The following is a 21309-nucleotide window of genomic DNA, read 5'->3' on the forward strand; positions in this document are numbered from 1 at the left end:
CAGCTGGCACTCCAGTAGGTACTTATGCACTGTCACAAGTGCAGGAGAGACACAAGACAGAACTACTTGCCTGAAAGTCATTTTTCAAGGTTTAAAGGAAGTTGAAGCCAACTACTCGGCTGCACTGGGCTAGAGTAGCTGCCTGCTTCCTTCAGCTTTGCGCTCCCTGTGTCCTGACTCTTCATTGTATTGTTTTCTAGTGCACTGATATCCTTTTCTTTGCCAGTCCCATTTTTTTCTTTTTACTGCTCTAGAATATACAATATTTCCACATTCAAAAGGGCAAAAAGAGATGCTGAATTGTTAAAATTTTGAGATTGAAAGTAACATTTGTCCTTTTGCTTGCTGAAATAAGATTGTGCATGTTTGAAGAAAATCTTTGAAAAAGTATGCCTAACAAATTGTTTGACCTCTGGATGTCCCAGTGTTTCCCTTCATATTAACCAGTACACAGCCTTTAAGATTTTCTTAGTCATGGAAGCTGCAGTGTGACACAGTGAGTCACGCAGTAAACCCTTTTATCCATATATCTTTACTTGCAAGTGTTTATTGCAAAGAGTCATGGTCTGGTTTGAGGCCTCTGATTTCTGCTACACTATCAATGCTGGGCCCTCACCGGGACTCCTCTTGGTTATTCTGTTGCTGCTGCTTTGGGTCCGCAAGACCATCCCTTAGAGATTGATTTTTCCCTTTCTTCTTCTTCTTTTTCTTTTATTTTTCTCTCCTAAATTTTATTTTATTTTATTTGGGGAAGAGGTTGCAAGGGCAGAGGATGGATACGAAGGGATGGGGAAATGAATGAGATGGAGATGCATGATGTGAAAGACGACACAAAAAATAAATAAAAAGAAAGTTAAAAAAAATTCTTAGTATTTCCTTGGCTTTAGATAATGCCAAACTAATATATACCAGCTTTGGCCAGCTGAAAAATCACCAAGGTTTGCTTTATAGGATAATGAGGAAGCTGGCAACACATCTTTCTCCCAGGTATACCTCTTTGCTGTGGGATGTTCTGTATGGCAAATGTGTTGCTGATTAGTCAATAAATAAAACACTGATTGGCCATTGGCTAGGCAGGAAGTGTAGGCGGGACAAGGAGGAGAATAAAGCTGGGAAGTGGAAGGCTGAGTCAGAGAGACACTGCCAGCCGCCATGATGACAAACAGCATGTGAAGATGCCGGTAAGTCACGAGCCATGTGGCAAGGTATAGATTAATGGAAATGGATTAATTTAAGCTAAAAGAACAGTTAGCAAGAAGCCTGCCACGGCCATACAGTTTGTAACCAATATAGGTCTCTGTGTTTACTTGGTCAGGTCTGAGCGACTGTGGGACTGGCAGGTGAGAGAGGTTTGTCCTGACTGTGGACCAGGCAGGAAAACTCTAGCTATACCTCTTACCTATTCCTTACTCCCATTAATGTCTCTGAGCTCATGAGGAATGCAATGCTTGTCACATACCCATCATATTTACAAGCTGTCTTTTGCTTCTGCTTTTACCATCAAACAGTGACTCTGTTAGCGCTCACAGTTTACTGTGATGGCCCATACACACCAAACTTTGCCAATGAGGGCTGATAGGTTTCTTCAGGGCTGGAGGGAGCAGGAAAGCAACTCTGTGGAGATACTATACCTGTCTTCTCCTCCAACCTTACGTCCTCATTGTAAAACAATTTGCTTAATAAAAGTTAGAGTATTTGAACCAACTCCAAACTGGTTATGGAGTGTCTAGTTTTGCTGTCACAAATATGTGACTAGAGCAGCCCCAGCCAGCTCAGGCTGCATCTTATGCCAGTGCAAAGATGTAGGTTGTGAATTTGATGAATCTTTTCTTATTCAGGTTCCTTTTCAGAAAATTCTAGGCTGAGCACACTTGTTATCTTCATTATTAAAAATGAAATGTGATGGACTGTGCTATTCTCAAATGTTCTGCTCTCTAGAGTGGCTTTGGAGATAGGGCCTGCGAGAAGAAGATGAAGAGTAATAAAGTCAGGGTCCAAATGAACAGCGCTAGTACTGTAGAACTAGCAGAGACTCCAGGAAAGAGAGAGAAGGAAGCAGAGATGTAGAAAATGGAGACGAAGGAGGAGGAGGAGGAGGAGGAGGAGGAGGAGGAGGAGGAGGAGGAGGAGGAGAGACTCCTATGTTACTCTGCAAAGACAAGATAGGAAGGGGCAATCTATGAGCCAGGAAAAAGGTTCTCAAAAGAAGCCAATCATAACCATGCTGGAACCTTGATCTTGTACTTTCAGCCTCCAGAATTGTGAGAAAACAGATTATCTATGCCTAAACCACATTGCAAATGCTGTTTCTTGATAGCAGCATGAGTTGCCTAATATAACACTACCCAGGGACAGCAAAGGTTGTCTCTGTTGGCACAATCACTCACTTCTGTGCAGGAATGAATGTGAATTTGCACAAAGAAAGGTGTTGAGGGGGAGGCTAGAATGTCCATCAGATTCTTCCTACATGTTCCAGTGCCTCCCCAAACACGTCTTAATAAAATCAAATGCATATGCATGGCCATGAAGTGAACCTCTGCCTATAAACCTAAGCACTGATGTGGCCCTGCTTTCTCACAGGTTTACCAAACTGTTTCAAACAGGTTAGTATCTTGAAACCCCCTCCGACGTCCTCTAGCACTTGTGCAAGTGGTATCCTTATGGGTTACACGCACACCAGATTTCACTAATACAATTGAGTCACGCTTGCTGCCCTTACCACGCTTGTAATTCCCTGTCTGGTATCTGTGTTCTCAGCTGTACTTTAAGCTCTACAGCGGAAAAGTTTATATTTGCTTTGCTCCTGAATTTATCTCCAGTAACCACCACAGTACCTGCCAAAGAATAAGTGCCCCGTGAATATTTATTGAGTGAATGAAATTGAATAAATGAATTCCTAGTCCGTCATGGCCTAATTTATTTGGGGGCTCAGCCAAACTCTTTGACATCCTAATTAAATTGACGGTTCTGTACCTCCTGGCAGGATTATTGGAGATCAGACATAAAGATGTCTGGATTCTCTCTCAGTTTGGGCAGCGAGTGCCATTCATCAGAATCAAATCACCCATGTCTGTCTCCATTTCAGTGCTTTATAAGCTTCTTCTCTATACATCCCACACAAATTTGTAAAATCTTTCCCCTTTCCTTCTGTCTTGAGATTTGGGGTGAGCTGCTAATATCTTTTAAATAACTTTTAAAGTTCAGTCCTAGAAAATGAATCCAAACAAGCAAACCTGAAGCTTGAATGGAGGGGCTATCAGCATACAGATCCAACCCCCGCCAGCATGCTATTCTATACTCTATACCTCATTAGGTCAGCCAGATTTTGGAAACTCCTCTGTCAGGGATGGCGGTCAGAAATGTAATTATTTTAAAATACAGCACAACTGGTGGTCACACCTCAGTTGTCCTCAGGCTGTGATCATGCGTTGCACCTCTTACCCTTTATTAAATGACAATATCCTAATCTAAGGATCAGGGATTCAGGAAGAACTGAGCATCCTAGGTGCCTCTCTACTTTCAAAAATAAAAAGTGGGAGCTGGAGGGATGGCTCAGCCATTAAGAATGTGTAGTGCTCTCACATAGAATCCATATTCATTTCCAAGCACCCATGCCAGGAGGCTCACAGCTATAATTCTAGCCCCTGGGGATCAAATAACTCTGGCCTCCGAGGGTACCTGCACTCAGGGGCACATACTCACACACAGAAACATAACTGAAACAAAATCAACCTTAGTAAAACGTACTGTGGTTGATCTGGGGATTGGCAGTTTTTCTAGGTTACTTTGTCTCCCCCATTAGGTCTACCTTGCTAGATCAGAGCTTCAAGTGAACATGCCCTGTAACGCTGCTCTTGGCTATTGCCTTTGCGAGACACGGATGGGAAAGGAGCAATAGTTTTTAAGGCAGCTCATTGTATGTTTAGACGATTTTATATCAAGAATTTCTTCTTTTGATGTGAAACCTATACTGTTTACAAGAAAGGGGCGTGTGTGTGTGTGTGTGTGTGTGTGTGTGTGTGTGTGTGTGTGTGTGTAATTGTGTGAAATTCTATAAGGATAAGCAAAACAATCCTGTTCTTTCCTCTGTCGCTGTCCCTTCCAAGCTGTGCTGGGGATCCTATTCTTTCTGTGCTATGTGGGTGACATTTCAGCTCCTATACTTTGTTTACATGATTACATAGAAATTTTAAAAACTTGGTTATTATTAGTCATAAAAGCCTCATTTCTGTAATTCATTTTCTCTTTCAGTGATAGAGATCTAAGCCAGGTCTTTGCATGCTCATGAACACTCTAGCACCAGGGTATTGCCTGTCTTAAATGTCCATTCACGAGTGATCACCAAGAATCTAGCCTTACTGTGGTTCCCATCAGCCACCTGAGCTGCCCCTGGCTTAGAAGCCCTGAAATGAAATAAATGCTTATCTTTCTCTGTTTCTCCCACTTGTGCTTTTTTCTGGACTCCCAGGAACACTTTTCAAATGAGATCAAGTGGATGCCCATAAAGGTGCAGATTTTACCTGTCGTGGTTCAAGGTAAATGGTTCTGGGTTTGGAAGAATTTCCAAGGCTTGGCTTGTTCAGATCAGGAGCCTGTGTTGTGAGTGAGGGTGCCTTATATAAACTTCCTTTAGCATGGTGATGCTTTTCTCTTCTTAGTCATTCACAGCTCCTCAGATAGCTTGGATTTCCAGCCTTTCTTCCAGCCCTCTCGATGACTTTCTAAGTGGCCCCTTTGCAAAGTTCCTTCTAGGACAATTCCAAGCTGACATTTTCCTTCTGTAAGCCTCAGATCTGGTCCATGATGAGTGCTTATACCTTTCTAGCAGAACTGCCTTTATCTACCCTTACTGCAAATTTAAAAACTATGTCCCACTGGAAAGATGCAGGCACACAGAGCTTTTACTTTGGCAAGTGTTTTAGTAAGTTTGTAGGAAAGAAAATGTACCCCTTTCAGTGAAGGGAAGCATCTCCTCTCTGTGGGCCAGAAAGAATGCAGTCCAGCTGTACTTGCCACCCCAGCAGCCAAACCTCTTTATGCAGTGTCTAGCAAAGGATTAGCTTCCCAGGGCAGCTTCCCTTGTTCTATTGTCTCAGGTCAGGGTGTCAAGCTCACTGTAGTAATCTACCACTTGGGCTTTACTGATGTGGATCTATCATCAGGCTCAGCTACACACAAACACATACACACACAGAGAGACACACACAGAGAAGTAGACATAAGATTCCTGCTCCTTGTACGAGGTCACGTCCAATGGCAGGAATCACTTGCCCCTCTTTGCTTTCTGAGATGGCCAGCACCACTTCTTTCAGCAATATAGAAGTGGAATTTCTCACCTCACATACTGTTCTTGAACACGACAGCATTAACTCAATTGTGTATATTGGGCCATCTACTTCCTTAATGGAGATCAGCTGGTCAGACATCTCATGTGAGATGTGGACATACTTACCACATGCTGGTTTGTTCCTAGCTTTTTGTGTCTTGGCCAAAAGAGAGACTAAAAACCATTCTATTTCATTGTCTTTGTTCATTCATGTAAATAATCTATATCTGTGGTACTTCTGAACAAGTCAACATTCTCTCTCATTTACATTCAACAGCTCAAATATTTGAGGACAGGTATTATATTTTCTATACCATCTAGCTCTCTTTCCATCACCCAATCCTCAAGAATGGCAGTAGCTTTCAAATCCTTCCCTATTCTGATTTTCCTCTTCAGGTCATATGCTAATTTGTTGCAGTCCTTAAAATGTTGACCTGTAATTGAACATAATACTCCAGATGTGGTTTGATCAGAATATAGAAAGATGATTACTTCCCATAAACCAGAAATTACACTTTTATTAATGCAGTCTAAGATCCTTGGCTTTTTAGCAGCCACATCACACTGAATTGAATTACAGAGTTGACTGTAATTCAAAATAATATCCAATTTAAAGTGAGTGCTATTCCTCTGCCAGCTGGATAAGGTTTCCCATTTAAATGGAGCATTTAAGCCAAAACGAGGTTAATATGTGACCGGAGGTGGCATTAGACCACCAAAGCACGTTGTGCTCCAAATTGGTTGACTATAAGTGTCTCAGATCAGCCCAAGGAAAACTGGACCTGTCAACTGCCCTGACTCCTTGTCAACGGAAGGAAAAACGGGGATTGGTACTACCAATAGACAAGCCATTTTTCAGAATTAGTCACAGTCATTTTGTTTGCAGGAATCTAGCAATTATTACAAAACTTTCTCTGTTTAGATGATAGTCTGATACTTAAAATCAAATCTCCTTTAATATTTATAAGTGGTTTCCAATTTTAAAATACTTGATCACTGAGGAAATTTGAGGACATGCTGTATAGTATAAAGATGAAAGTTAACCTGGGTTTCCATGTCAGCCTTTTGTTAGTGGTCCTGCTTTGTAACTGAAATCTCTTTAGCTGGGAGGAGACAATCACTGAAACCAACACAGCTCTGAGACCATCATTTTTAGTAGCCACAGATAAATCTCAGTGCTCCTGGTGTCTTCAACCAGAAAGTACTGTGCAGAGCAATGCCATGGGTGTCATGGCTAATGATTTGTTTAAGAATTGGAGAAATTCAGCTGTAGTTTGTCTGTTTTCAATGTGTTGAAGCATATCAACACTGCCACATTTATAAGAAAGTATACATTATACATATATATGTATGTATACATATATATGAATATAAGTTATAGCACATGGTTCAACTCACTGAATTTCTTATAGTTTTACAAAGGGCTTTTTGAATATTTTGGGTGTTTTTATACAGTTCTTTTTATTAGATATAAGTAGCTCCATTTATCTGGATAATACCAGAGACTGGAAACACACAGGCTGCCCACACACATTTTTCAGTGATAATATAGAGCTGAAACTGTCAAAAATCAGAGAAGTAAATGTTGATGTGTTGAGTATATTTTGCCATAGTTTTGATGTGTTAGTGATCATAACTGGGGTGGTACATTCCTAAAATTTGGGCTTCTGATTGCCACCATCAATGTCCTCAGCAGTGCTGGGATAATATAAGGGTATCTTCAGTCTCACTCATTGGAGGTCAGTCCAGGTCTGTGTGTCCATAAAAACACAAACATAGTGATAAGTAAACTATCTCCCCACCCCCCGGTAGGGAACTCTCCCAACACAATAAGTCAAATCCAGCAGAATTAATAAAACCAGGTTTAATCTGAGCAAAGCATCCCTGAGTGGTTTTGGGAAAGGGTAAACCACGAGGCTGCTCCCAAGGAGGGGACCTTAACTATCCTTGCCTGGGGCAGAGCTGCTGCTTGGTGGGCGGGGTCTGGAATGGGAAGAGTGGGGCCCAGCCCCAGCCAAACATCTGGGCAGGGCTTGGAATGGGGCTGAGCTGGAGACTCCCAACACAGTTTCAGACTGTTGAATGAAGCATCCCTCTCTTGGTCTGAATAAAATATCTTAAGAACAGCAATAGGAATCTAATTATGGATAGCAATCTTCCAAGTGGGTAGCACTTGAGTAAAACACACGTGATTATTGCTTAGTCATCAACTCTTCAATTTATTTTCTATTTTTCTTGCCCTTTAAGGTATAATTAAAGCTTGATGTCAAATCTCACTTGAGTTTTCATCAATAATGTCTACTTAACCACTTTAAAGAAGGAAGCCTGCCTTTGGGGCTCAGGCAGGAAGGCTACAATTCACACCTTCACTGTACAGATGACCACTAAAAGCAATCCCTGGTCAACAAGGACTCACTCTTCTTCCTGGGGTGTATGTCCTCGGGGGAAGGGTGCTAACCTCCAGCACCCCCAGGGCATGTCTTTGACCAAGTAAATATAAATAATTTAGATTTAAAATATAGCAAGGTCAAGAATTGCTTTTCTTCACGTGTAGGTGAAGTGGGCCAGCTAAGAAAACAGCCATTTCCCTTACATTAGGCTAGAATCAGAAGAATAGCAGTGCTCCCACTGAGAAGCTTCCTGCCAGGCTGACACAGGGAAAGGAAACACTCAGAGGCACCCCCAAACAGCCATAGTGATCGCCAAAATGCAGTTTGCACGGAAAACATGCCAAGTAAGCTATTATTGTCAATATTGCTTCATTGCATACAATGCAAAATAGTCCCTTACTTACTGATCTTCTCAACAACTTTGGGTTCTATCACTTCTGCTTTACACAGAAGAAACTGAGGCTGGGAGAAATTAAATGACAACACAATAGAATCCAAACTTGAATTCAAGACTTCTACAGTTTTTATCTGTGTTCTTCTCAGTGTCCTCCAGGGGCTGAAATGCCTTTGTGTCCTCTCCATTCTCATAAGAAGCCAGGGAGGAAATTATAGTCAAGATCAGCTGTAAACTCAGAGAGGCGCTGCCGGCTTGTAATCCCAGGCACTCCAGGTGAGAGGAGGAGCCAGGAAGCATGATGTCAAGCCCAGCCTGGGCTACGTGGCAAGACTGCACAGCAAACAAACAAAACAAAGCTCAAGTGGTGGAAACAGTCGTCTCCCTCATAGAAATGGCGAATGTCAGAGCCGGTGACCTTTCACATAGAAGGGTAGACACAAATTCAGTGTCTAATTACAGATCAGCAGTGACGTTAGAATGAAATTTGACGAGCAAGTTCCAACTTATTATTGGTAGTGTAAGTTATGGTGAATATATATTTTATTTAATTTTCTAGGAATTAGAAGATAAGCATGTATGCATTTATTTCTTTTAAGTAGAATTCAACTAGCACAGATACGTGTAAAATGTGAACTAATTATCCCTGTTCTACTCCCCTACTCTCATGCCCGCTCATTCTTAAATTATAATCATGTTAATTATGCCTTAACATGATCCTTATCACTGTCACCATGCTGTACAAATCATATACCTATGTTCTGCTTCATTACTTTACAAATTTAAAGATTTCATTTAAGTTGCATTGTAAAAGATTAGCACACTGGCCAGGTGTGGCAGTACACACCTACAATCCTAGCACTCCTGGCTGAGACAGGAGGATCTTGTGTTGGAGGGGCAAACTTGGGATACAGTGCAAATTCATCTTTAAAAAAAAAAAAAAAGATTTGTAAGCTCACTTTTACCTATCACCTAAATTGTTCGATTTTTGTTCTCCTATCTCTAAAATATAACTATTATATATAATATACTCATATTCTTTGGTTCTAATTTTCTTTCAGGTACCATTAAATACAAGAATAATATGCATGGTTAAACAATCATGTGAGACTGAAACAAACCGGTAAGGTTTATGAATGAAGCCTTCATCTCAGGGTAAAGGAGAGAGTATGAGATTTTGATGAGAAGTGTTACCACAAAGCTATCTCCAGCTTAGGATACTAAAATATGCTAAAATTGTTAAGCTGCATATATTTAGGAAATATCCTTTATAGTAACAAGCGTCTGTGATTGACTGCTAAAATTCAGAACCATTTTCTATATTGTATCTCATCAATTAAATAGACAGATCTACCTTAGGAGCATATTTAGGCAAACATGTTACATTCAACAAAAACAAAAATTGTTGGCCAGTAAGACTTGACTCAGAAATTATAAACAGGGGAAGGAATTCTTGGAGTCATGAGACATGGGCCCCAGCAGGTGTTCGAAAGTATTTGAATAAACAACAGTAACCAAGCAGCCACGATCATGACTGGTAATTCACACCGGGGAGTGCACCATGCCTGCACGTTCTCAGCCATCTTGGCATGTCTTCTCTTCTCCTTCTACTGTCCTGTTTGTGAGCAGCACACACAACCCGAGTGTTGTTGGACTGACTTTGGTTTGCCTGTTCAACTTGCTAACTCTGTGAAGGAAACGTGAGCATGAGAAATTGAGGAGCCAGTTCTCCTGAAAGTTTCTGTGAGCTAGAACAGGATGCTAGAGATTGACTTTACCCCTGTCTTTGTTTCAGAGCTCACAGCTAGAGTGCAGTCTGTCTCAGAATGACTCAGCTTTCGAGTCTCACTCCACTGGATTTAGATGATATTTCTATGAGACTTTAGACGTTTGAGTTTATGCTGAAATGGGTTAAGACAGTGGGGCCTCTTAGGAAGGGATGAATGAATTTTTGTCTGTGAGAAAGTATGAATTACTGGGAGGGGATAGCAGTTATGAAATTCTATGCTTTGAATATCTGTGACCTCTCCACCCTCATGTGGTGTACTTGATGGTGGGTCTTTGGGAGATGAAGAACATGAAAGATGTGGAACATCATGGATGGAAACTGTTCTCTTATGAAAAAGCCTCCAGAGAAGATTCATGCCCCTAAAGACAGAAAAAAGTAAGTATACGAGTGTAGCTAGAGTTTTCCTGCCTGGCCCACAGTCAGGACAAATCTCTGTCACCCGCCAGTCCCACAGCCGCTCAGACCCAACCAAGTAAACACAGAGACTTATATTGCTTACAAACTGTATGACCATGGCAGGCTTCTTGCTAACTGTTCTTATATCTTAAATTAATCCATTTCCATAAATCTATACCTTGCCAGGGGGCTGATGGCTTACCGGCGTCTTCACATGCTGCTTGTCATGGTGGTGGCTGGCAGTGTCTCCTTCTGCCTTCCTGTTCTTTCTTTTCTCCTGTTAGTCCCGCCTATACTTCCTGCCTAACCACTGGCCAATCAGTGTTTTATTTATTGACCAATCAGAGTAATTTGACATACAGACCATCCCGCAGTATACGAGGAAGTGGGATTTCCCCAGATAACAAATCTGCCTTGATTCTCAATGTTTTTTCCTCCAGAGATATGAAAAATAAATTTGTTATTTACAAGCTACCAAGTCCATGATACTTTGATACATTAGCTCAGATGTCACCTAGGGTAGACATTCTCAGAAAAAGTTAGTGCATACACATAGACAGACAGTTTCTCTATAACTGCTTTTAGAGAAATTAGTTATGCCCAGGATTCTGTTATTTTCTTTGTTTCATACTTTCACTGAGTAGAATTGACACATGAAAGAATTTCTTGGGGGCTAGCGGGGGTGTCCTCTACTTTGAAAAAGACACATGACCTCAAAATTGGAAGCAAAATTTTGATCAATACAGATTTAAAAGTTTAGACATTACTTTTGGTCAATTAAAACTGAAGATATTTTAACATAAAAAATGTTTTCATCTTGTGCATGAAAACTCACACTCCCTGAAAGTGTCATAGCAGCAAAGGTGAAATTAAGGGTGAGATCAGTCCCCACATTCAAACAAACTAGTTGTTTCTCAGCTTGTAACCTATTGTTTCTTCTCTATTAAAATGTGTGTTGCTACACACGAGGTTATATTGAAGAGGGTGGTAGTGTTTCATCATTACCTTTATGGAGAGAGCTCCACAAGTATTTTAATAAGGAAGGACATAAAATATATCACTTTAGTTGTAACAACTGCCATCAAAATATGTTTAATCATTCAATGCATCACTGTCTCATAATATAGAGTTTTCAAATGGAACTCTGGGCAGTAAAAATTTCCAAGATCTAGAGCAATTAATACTTTGAAACTCAACATGCAAAAAGAAATTTGATAAACATAACCAATAGCAGACAATGTTCCATTAAATAAACTGGATGTTGCTATAAATTTGTGTAAGTCTCAAATTCCTTTCCTGGGATGCCTTAGAAATTTTCCTCTATATTTTTAAGCTGACTTAGAAAGAGAAATGGAAATAGACACTGTCTTTTAATATATGGGAAGGAGTGTGTTTTCTTCTAATTTGGGCATGGCACATTTCATTTACATAGGTTTAAGATTTTTGGAATGATTATGAAAGTAACACCACAAGCAACCATACTTATTCAGAGACATTTTGATTCATCCTGGTTCTTATCTTAACTTTCATATGTAAGGAAGCTTGGAGATTTGGGTGAGAATGATTTATCCATAAAGCAGTGATGGATGGCATGTGTCTACTGGGCATAGTATATAATCTCTGTCTTGGTGATGACTGCCATATGCTGTGCTTCACTGACTGCAGAATTGCCATAGCACATGTACGTATATCCTCACAGTGCACTGACACACAATAGTAGCCATTCTGCAACTGTTTTATTTTTAATAATAATCCTCTCTGAAGCTTGAGGGTAACTGTTTCATGGATGTAGCTTTTCATTCTTTCTAATGTTAAAGGCTCTCACTTCTAACTGCAAACAATGCCTGGACACTCCCCTGATTTCCATCAGCTTCCATCATACACCTGCTGTTATATCAGCAACTGGTAGAAATAACTATGAAATCCACTAATAGGTATATGTTGTTTATATTACCATGTTTAGTTGATGGGAACCCCCTACCTGTTGGAACCTGTATACATTTTGAAATAAAATTATAATAGACAAGTAAAATAAGAACCCTAAACACTTGCATATGTTTGTATGATTTGTGTGTATATGTGTCTGTATATGGGAGAAGTTTATATGTGTGTATGTATTTATGTATGGGTATGTATGTGCGTACTATAGCATGTGTAAGGAGGTCAGGGAACAATTTCGTTGAGTCAGATCTCTCCTACCACCATGTAGGCCCAGGATATTGAATTCTGGTAATCAGGCTTGGCTGCAAGCACCTTAACCCACTAAACCTTCTGGCATGGCCCCAGGTTACATATTTTAAACACCAAGCTCTCTAAATCTATTCTAATATGGATATGTGTGCAAAACAGGGTAACTAGGTAAGTTTCTATTGAGAGCTGCTGGTATAAAAGGCCATGGGAGTATATAGCTCCTGTTAAGTTTCTAATGTAAGACTAGACATTCTAGAATGTTTTCGATCTGCATGCCCTGTTGTGTGCCTCAAATGTGGCTCTGAAAAGATCACAGTTAAGACGGGGAATTGATGATATTTACAGGGGCAGAATTCGTTGTCTTTCTTCTGCTGTGTACAGAAAACAGAATTTGACTCTGTGAACACATTTGGGGACCTAGTAACTTAAGAGTGGTAGAGCATCAAATAGGCATGTGGTAGGCATTCAGGAAAGACTGCCTGAGTAGTGAGTGATGTGTGTATGAAGCAAATTTGTGCAATTAGTATTGAGAAGTTTGAGATAAGGGGTAACTCCATGGAAGGAAAGTCTGTAACTCAGGTATTTTGAGTAACAAAACATCCAGTGATCTTATTCTCACGTACTATCTCCATGAACAAAATATTACCATATTAATATTTTGAGGAGAGAGAGAAAAAATGTAATAGGTAAAAGTATGTATCCTTAGTTGGGGTATGTGAATTAGGAACACCACCATTATAAAGGTAAATTTTATAAGCTAATGAATAAGCTTCAAGATGCTTGTATTCTGTAAGTTTTCTCTCAGGTAATGAAGCATCACAAAGACAGACTTCCCCAGGGATGTACTCTGCACAAAACACCAAGTACCGCAGATTCCGGGGTTTACTGGAGAATTTATGTTTGCTATTTTAGCATAGCTTGTCTTCTTTTGATTTTATTCTTCTATAACAGATCAATAAATTTTACCTGAGGAATAAAACAATTCTGTGGAAATTAATCTCCAATGCTGATTTATTCTGAGTGGTTTGCGTCAGTGAGTGGGAGATAGATAATTCACAAGCTCTGTTGGCAGTCTGTCTGCCAATGGGGTCTTGAAGCCTGGCCAGACAAAAGTTGTATCTAATCCTCCTCTTTACCTCATCCCCAGAGAGTCTTCACTCAGCTGGTCTGTGAAGAAGATTTGGGTGGTTGGCATTCGGGAAGAGGAAGTTAGAGAAGGAAGGAAGAAGGGGGTCGTGGGAAAGAGAGAGAGAGAGAGACGGGGGTGGGACCAAGAGGGAGGAAGTCAGGAGAAATAAGAGCAAGAGAAAATCTTGATTTGATCTGATGAGAGCCAATGTTTGCTACGCATGTTAGGGGTGAATGTTTTCTATCAGAATGAAATAAGCAATAATGGCAGGTTAGCAAAAGGTCTTGGTTCATTAAAGGAAATGTGGTAATTTTCTTGACTGAGGTAGAAGCTCACAGGAGGAAGCTCCATAAACAACTGTAATGTGTGGCTTCACAGCTGTCTTTTGCAGTCACTAACATTTTTAACATGGCAGGGAAATGCAGGGTAACATTACAGTCTTCTTCCTTTTGTCTTCTCTTTCAATACACACGTGTATGTAAACACACAGGTACATAAGCATACCAGCCAGATCTTTAGTGATTAAGCCTTCAGACTTAATTTCTCTGGGGGCACATTTAAAAATAATAATAAAAGGTACCAAAAAAAAAAAAAAAAAGCCACAGGTCAGACTGGCAAAAGGAATGGCCCTTTAAAGGGCTTTTATCTCCTGCCCATCATCTCAAATTGTCTTGTTTACCCCTCTGAATCCCGATCAGGAGGCACCATTACTGCACTCAGTGTCCACAGCACTCTTGCGAAGGGAAAATTAATTCTGAATTACTGGCCCCATAACTGCCTGCTTTTTCACATTATCTGTCAGGAAAATAAGCAGACAATAGCCAGCTAAGTGGATTTCTGCTAGCTGCCATTCAAAGAAGAAGGGGCAGGTGTTCAATGGGGGCTTCTTTCTTTCCCCGACTGCTATTTAACAATACGGAGAGGAGGGGTTTAATTGCCGGCTCCCACCTGCACCCTTGTCATTTCTTGGCTTTATTGGTTTTAATGAAAATATTAAGTGCACTCTAGGAACAGCGGCAAAGTGACATTTTGATTGAAACACACAAGGAAAAAAATGTATAACAGAAGCAGGCACTGTTATAACGCTAATAGAAACTGAAGGAGGAAATATCTAGAACAACATTTCAACTATTGTTATACAAATAGTTGGTCCTTAGATGGAGGACTGAAAAAAATGAATGCTGTTAAGAGCATTTTGCCTTAGCTACTGAACTTTTAATTTTTCCATAGAAGGATAATGTACTCAGGCCGTGATGCATTTTCTCTCATTAGATGTCCCTGAGGTGACATCTGCTACTGTATAAATATGGCTTGTTCCTACCAAAGCACATGGCGAGGCTTGGTCCTCATTGTAGCTGTATTGAGAAGTATTGGCGATTTCAGAGGTGATACGTTTTAAAAAATGGATTAGCATTTTTTTTTTTTTCTGGCTGGTGTGGGACTAGGCATGTTATCCTGAAAGTGGGTCTTTATCTCGCACATCAGGCGCCTCTAGCCCACATTCACTCACTTTCCTTCTGGTTTTATAAAGCCCTTCCAGAAGCTAGATTTATACAACCTTGATTCCAACTCAGACACTTTTCCTTATAAGTTACCAGGTCTCGAGCATTCTGTTGCAGAACAGAAAGTAGGCTAAGGGAGCCGCTGTGCTCAAGTACAGTGGAAATACTTTTGTCTTCTCTGGAATTGCAACTCATGGAGTTCCTGGAGAAAGTTTAATTTATTGACATGATTCTTTGCATCTTAACATTATAAACAGCAATCAGAGCTGTGTTTTTCTGAATGCACTTCCTAGACTCAAAATAGAAAAAGAAAAAGCCCAGTGAAAAGTCTGCTTAGTCGTCCTCAGTGCATGCAACGACTTTGAAGTTTGTTGTATTTCAGTCTTCTTCTTGATAGCATTAACATGAATAATGAATATGAAATGAAGACCATTGTGTTCAAGATATATGCATGCACACATATGTACAAATTACCCTTTAGAATGTAACCTTCTAGTAAAGAAAGTTAAATGTATCATAAATGCTACATCTTTTGTTTAAAAGTTCAAGTATTTTAATGGTCATTGAATGAAAGAGAACATATGCCCTTCATCGAGAAGGTTCCTAATGTATATACCCTTTAAAAGGAAAATGACCAACTTTTTCTGCAGTCAGAAGGTCTTTATTCCTCCATGATTTAAAGATGAGAACTCTGTACATAGTATAATGTTAAAAGAGATAACATGGAAATCCCAAGAACATTTGCCACATACTAGTGTATTTTGGGATTGTCTCATTTTTTTTCTGGCACCTAAATAAATGATCACATACACAAATAAGATTTATTGTCTATATCAGACTACTTTGACTCTAAGTTACAGACTATTCAAATAAAAGAGTCTTAAATACACAGATCATCTTTTGACTTACTAATAAGATACTCTGAACAAGAGGAGTTGCACATGTAGTACAATGATTCCCTGGAATTGAGTCCAGAACCTTGAGCATGTAGTCAAAGCACTTTGCTATTGAGTTACAACACCTGCCCCAAGAAGCTGAAATATTAAGATATTCTTTAATTTCTTTTCCTTCTATGCATTGCTTTTGATTTGTTAAGCTTAACCTTTTCCACTATAAATAGGCTGTAAGGCAGGAAATCAGAATGCTTCTTTTTTGAGAAGGAAATTTCAGAAAGTCCAGGCCCCAGTGGTAGACCTAAGTCACAGGCTCACTGTTTATTCAATTCTTTTTTTTAAAGAACAAACAAAACAAAAAACAACAACAAAAAAAACTGTTTTATTGATTCTTTGTGGATTTCACATCAGGCAATACAACTAATCTCACGATCCCACGATACCACTCATTTCTCCCGTCTACTCGCTTTTGCCTTCTACCCTTGCAGCCCCTCACCCCCCCGAAAACAAAACAAAGTTTAAAAGTAAAAACAAAACACAAAAATAAACAAGCAAACAAAAAACCAACAAGCAAAAAGAAAAGAAAAGAAAAAATATCTCAGTGTGGAAGCTGTAGTATGGCTCAGTGAGTCAGACAGTATACCCCTTAGTCCATACATCTTTACTTGTAAGTGTTCATTGCAATGAGTCATTGGTCTGGTTCTAGTTTCTGGCTTCTGCTACATTATTGATTATGGGCCCTCACTGGGACTCATCTTGGATATCCTGTTGTTGCCTCGTGTCATGGACATCCTGTAACTTTGGATCTGCAGGTCTGGCCCCTTCACATGCTCCAGCAGCTCATAGATGAGGAGGATGTAACACTGGTTCTAGGCTTTGGTGGTAGCTGGATTGGTCAGCCCACCAGCTTTCCTTCATTGTAATCTCTGGGTGAGCTCTCCAGCACTGCCCTGGCTAGCACACCCAATGCAGCAGGCAGCAAGGAGCTAGGCCAGTTCTCCTGCTCTCATGCCCTCACCCACACTCACACACCAGAGCCAGCTCTATTATTTTGCCCAGGCACCACGTGACAGACAAGGGGGTAGGTGTCAGCTTTCCTGCTTTCCCACCCAGCTTACCTAATTCTTGACAAATAAAGTTTAGTGTTACACTATTGGTTTAGAGCAGTCGTGACTCATAGGCTGGGCCAGTGATATAGCCAATACGTTTTTGCTTAATACTCTACAGTTTAGGTGATTTTTAAAAGCTAGTTGTAATTGGAGCCTTGACTACTTTCTGCAGTAAAAACTCTTATCATTGCTGATTTGAAACTATCAACATAACTTCACCAAATCGGTTAGACAACCCAGGGGACAATTAGTTACTACATGTCAGACAGAACTATCTTTAGCACACCACCAAGCTGAAATCATTTTCCCTAAGCCTCCCTCTACTCCATACCCAGACTAAAGTAGGGTTATATTAGAGAGAAAGAGGAAGCAATTGTTGCTGGTCATGATACCTACAATGTTGACCATAATGCTGTGCTTATGTACTCAGCATGTAAGTTCAGTGCTCTGTGGGTTTTAGTTATGAAAAAATTTATTTGTATCCCTTTTGGAGACAACCTGACCATCCCTGCAATTACTGCAGATTTAGAAGTGAGCAATGTATCATTCTCTTATAATTAGCCTGAATGGGACAGCTATACACAAACTAATTGTGGGATGCTGCACTGCACAGAGAGGAGCTATAGAAGGCAGATTGCTCGATTATCAGGTGAAAGTTACTGGTCAGCATCTGTGTCTTACTGAATTAAAGCAAACAGGATGCATATTTGATATGAATAACCACCATGATGTGGTCAAAAAAGAAAAATAAAGCTGATATCCAGAAAGTAGAAAAATAGGAGAATCCATGAAGTCACAAAAACATGGAAAGAATGTTCCTAGATTTTTAAAATTGTGATGTTGGGGGTCAAACATTGGGCATTGCCATTTAGGCAAATGTTCTAGCACTGATGCATACCCTAGCCCTGACCTTAATTTGTGATTTTCAAAATCATTCCTTCTTGAGGCTCAGCTGTTCCTCACTTGCTGCCCTTCATTTCATATATTCTTATGAAAACCACTATTTTATTTTCTACATTATTTAGAACTTTTAAATAATTATTTTCTGAACTTTAGTGTGCTCTAGTTCCTTCCAGGAAAAACAGAACAACCTTAACTGGAGCAGAGCACAACAGTGAGCAAGAATCACTTAGTGAGTTCATGGTCTAACCGGAGAGCCACACCAGTGAAGCAACACACAACTGCTTTCCACTGCAAAGGTAATTCACGTAACAAGAAGTATGGACAGTGGGAGCACAGCTTTGGCCAGTCACTGGTGGCAAGTCATGTTAACAGACTGTCAGGCTGAGCGTGACTTGGTGTGCCATTCCAAGACGCTTACCCACTCTCGTCCCAAGATGATGTTTCTAAGAGTAAAGTTTTTGAACAAGCTCAATCTTTATTTGCTTCACAGTCTAGGTTCTTGTCTGTTTGATACTGTCACAGCCAGAAAAGATAATAGCCAAGTATTACTAGAATGTGGAAGTCAAGGTAGAAATTCTCAATAGTAAAGGAAGGCCCTGCACGTAGAGCACATTTATACAAGGACCATTAAGTAATGAAAAATATGTCATTATTTTCTCTAAAGATAATCTGAAGAACTAAATTGTTGCAGACGCAATAAAACAAATGGTAAAAGAAAGAAAAACATCAGAACTAAACCCATGCAGCTTTCTTTTGCAGCGTATTTTGGGGGAACTGTGTCCTGTAGATATGTATGAGTTTCCATGAGCACAGTGCTGTTTTAAGGGGCTTTGGGCACCTGATCACATTTTTTAGTGAGTATGAGCTATAGACACTATATTTTTGAGATAAAGATAATTTTAATGTAAAATACAAAATGAATTGGTCCTGTATTTCATGAAAACTCTATCCTGCCTGCTTTCTGTCTCCCCCCCCCCATCATTGCCTTTCACTTCCTGAATCAATTCTAGATTATACAATTCCACCCGATTATCTTCAGCTCAACCACTGTCAGTTCAATTGGTTAAGGGGATTCTTCATCTCTGCTTTAGTGGTCTTGCTAACTGCTGCAGGTCCTGTAACTGCATCTGCTGCCTCTTGCTTCTTTGAGCAGTGATGCTGTCTCCACTCCACTTATAAATGGGAGAGACTGCCAATACAGAGTGGCAGAAATCACATAAATGCATTTCATCTTTACAGTGAAAGTGGAAAATATATCATGATGAGCATAAGAGGCATGTCCCAGCAACTACAGATTTGTAGTAGGGTAGGTAACGTTTTATACAGTATCAAAATTACAAGTAATTCATAATAACCCAAAATAACAAATCTGTGCTTTTTAAGTTTGGGTCATGGGTCACTAGCTTAAGATTAGGGATGGAGACCTGCTGAATGCAAGAGTTCTGTGGTCTATTTCAGACTTGTCCATTCACCGTAACTGGTATGTCAGTCTGGAATCTGAAACATTAGCAGGATTCCTATGTGGTCCTGATGCATGATAAGATATGAAACATGATTCATTCCTATGATACTTCAGGGAAATTGGTAAAAAAGTAAACATCCTAACATAAGTTTACCATAAGATCATTTATACCTTTTATTTGTTTCCTTTTGACTCTCCCTTGAGCGTGATCATCTTCATTAAAGTGTTGAAATAGTGCACTCTATCAACAAGAAGAGGCTAATTTACATAAACAAATCAGCCCTTAAACATTAGTGACTTAGAAGAATACAATTTTCTTTTGAGACATGTTTCATGCCTAGTGTAGGTTATCTGGCAGCTGCCCTCCATCTTATCACACTACTCTAGAACAAAATGCCAGAGTGCTTCCCTCATGGCCTCTGCAAGTCCCCTTGGTGGAGAGAAGAAAGGCTTCTGGGTGTTATCAGGAGGAGTCAAGATTCTTTCTTGACAGTCAGAAAGACTCCTTATATTCCAACTAACTGTCCCAACCAAGTGATAGGCCCAAAGCACAACCCTACCCTCAAGGGAGAAGTCTCTTGAGGAGAAAAATCACAGCAGACATACTGAAACACTCACTTCACTGGAGCCCTTAAAGAGCACAAAAACAGACAGTCTCATTCCCTACTTTAATCACTTCTCAGGGAAAATAAAGTCCAAACATTGAAAGTTATACTCCAGGCAATAGTGAATACAGTTCCATCTCATCATGCACTACAATTAATTTGTATAAAGTCTCCCAAAACAACGAGTTTGTGAATGCTGAACCATTGCTCCCAGGGGAAATGGGTTTAGGTCCCTTGAGCCTCAAGTCAGGACATTTTTCTTAGTCAATAGCCCCCTTCTGGTGTGATATTGTCAATTCATGAGCGTTCTCTGACTGAACAGAGCACAGATTCCATGTGCCTGGGAGCATTCAACACTGTGATGGGCTTGGGGGTTGCATAACTAGCAAAACCATGCAAAATAATCACAAAATGTGAAATGTAGTAGGAAATGGACTACAGACAGGATGCTTGGTGAGGACGTGAGAGCTGAAGCAGGAACACTGAGTGAGAGTCACTAATTCTGCTTTCACTGGGATTTGTGAATCAGGCAACTCAAAATTTGGCCCTTTGCTCTTACTACAATGACCACAGAAATATTGTGGGTATTTGCACAGAAGTGAAGGAAGAAGGAAAACGTACAAATATGGAATCTGGGGGTGTTAATTGACTATCCAGATGGTAAAAGAAAAAACAGTTTTCACTCTCACACTCAACACAGTGGATCAAGATGTATGGGCGTATTAAACAGTTCTCCAGTGGATACCAGTCTATGCTCCAGACATCAGCTCAATTCCGACATGACTTAGGAGAGGTAAAGTCAGCTCTATAGTTTAGGGGCTCATTCCTTAAGAGCTCTCCTCACTTTGGACTACCATGAACATAGAGCGTTGCCACGTGGTCAGCTCTCCATGAACTGGGCTTTCCATGACTTTGCTGGGACAACTTACAGAACCCTGGGAAACACTTTCCTTCCTTTTCTAGTTTTATTTGTTCTTTGAACAAAGCGCTCTGGCCAAAGGCAACTTAGGAGACAAAAGGGTTTATGTTAGCTTATAGGTTACAGTTCATAATTGATGGAAGTCAGGCAGGAGTTTAAGCAGGAACTTGAAGCCAGAACCATGGAGGGATACCACTTGTTGGTTCCTTTGCAGGTCTATACTTAGCTAACTTCCCCATAGAGTCCAGAGATGGTGCTGCGCATGGTGAGCTGGTAACTCCTACATCAACTAACAATCAATA

The sequence above is a fragment of the Peromyscus californicus genome, unplaced genomic scaffold (assembly GCF_007827085.1).
Source record: "Peromyscus californicus insignis strain IS unplaced genomic scaffold, ASM782708v3 Scaffold_4__1_contigs__length_199733344, whole genome shotgun sequence".
Classification (NCBI taxonomy): Eukaryota; Metazoa; Chordata; class Mammalia; order Rodentia; family Cricetidae; genus Peromyscus; species Peromyscus californicus.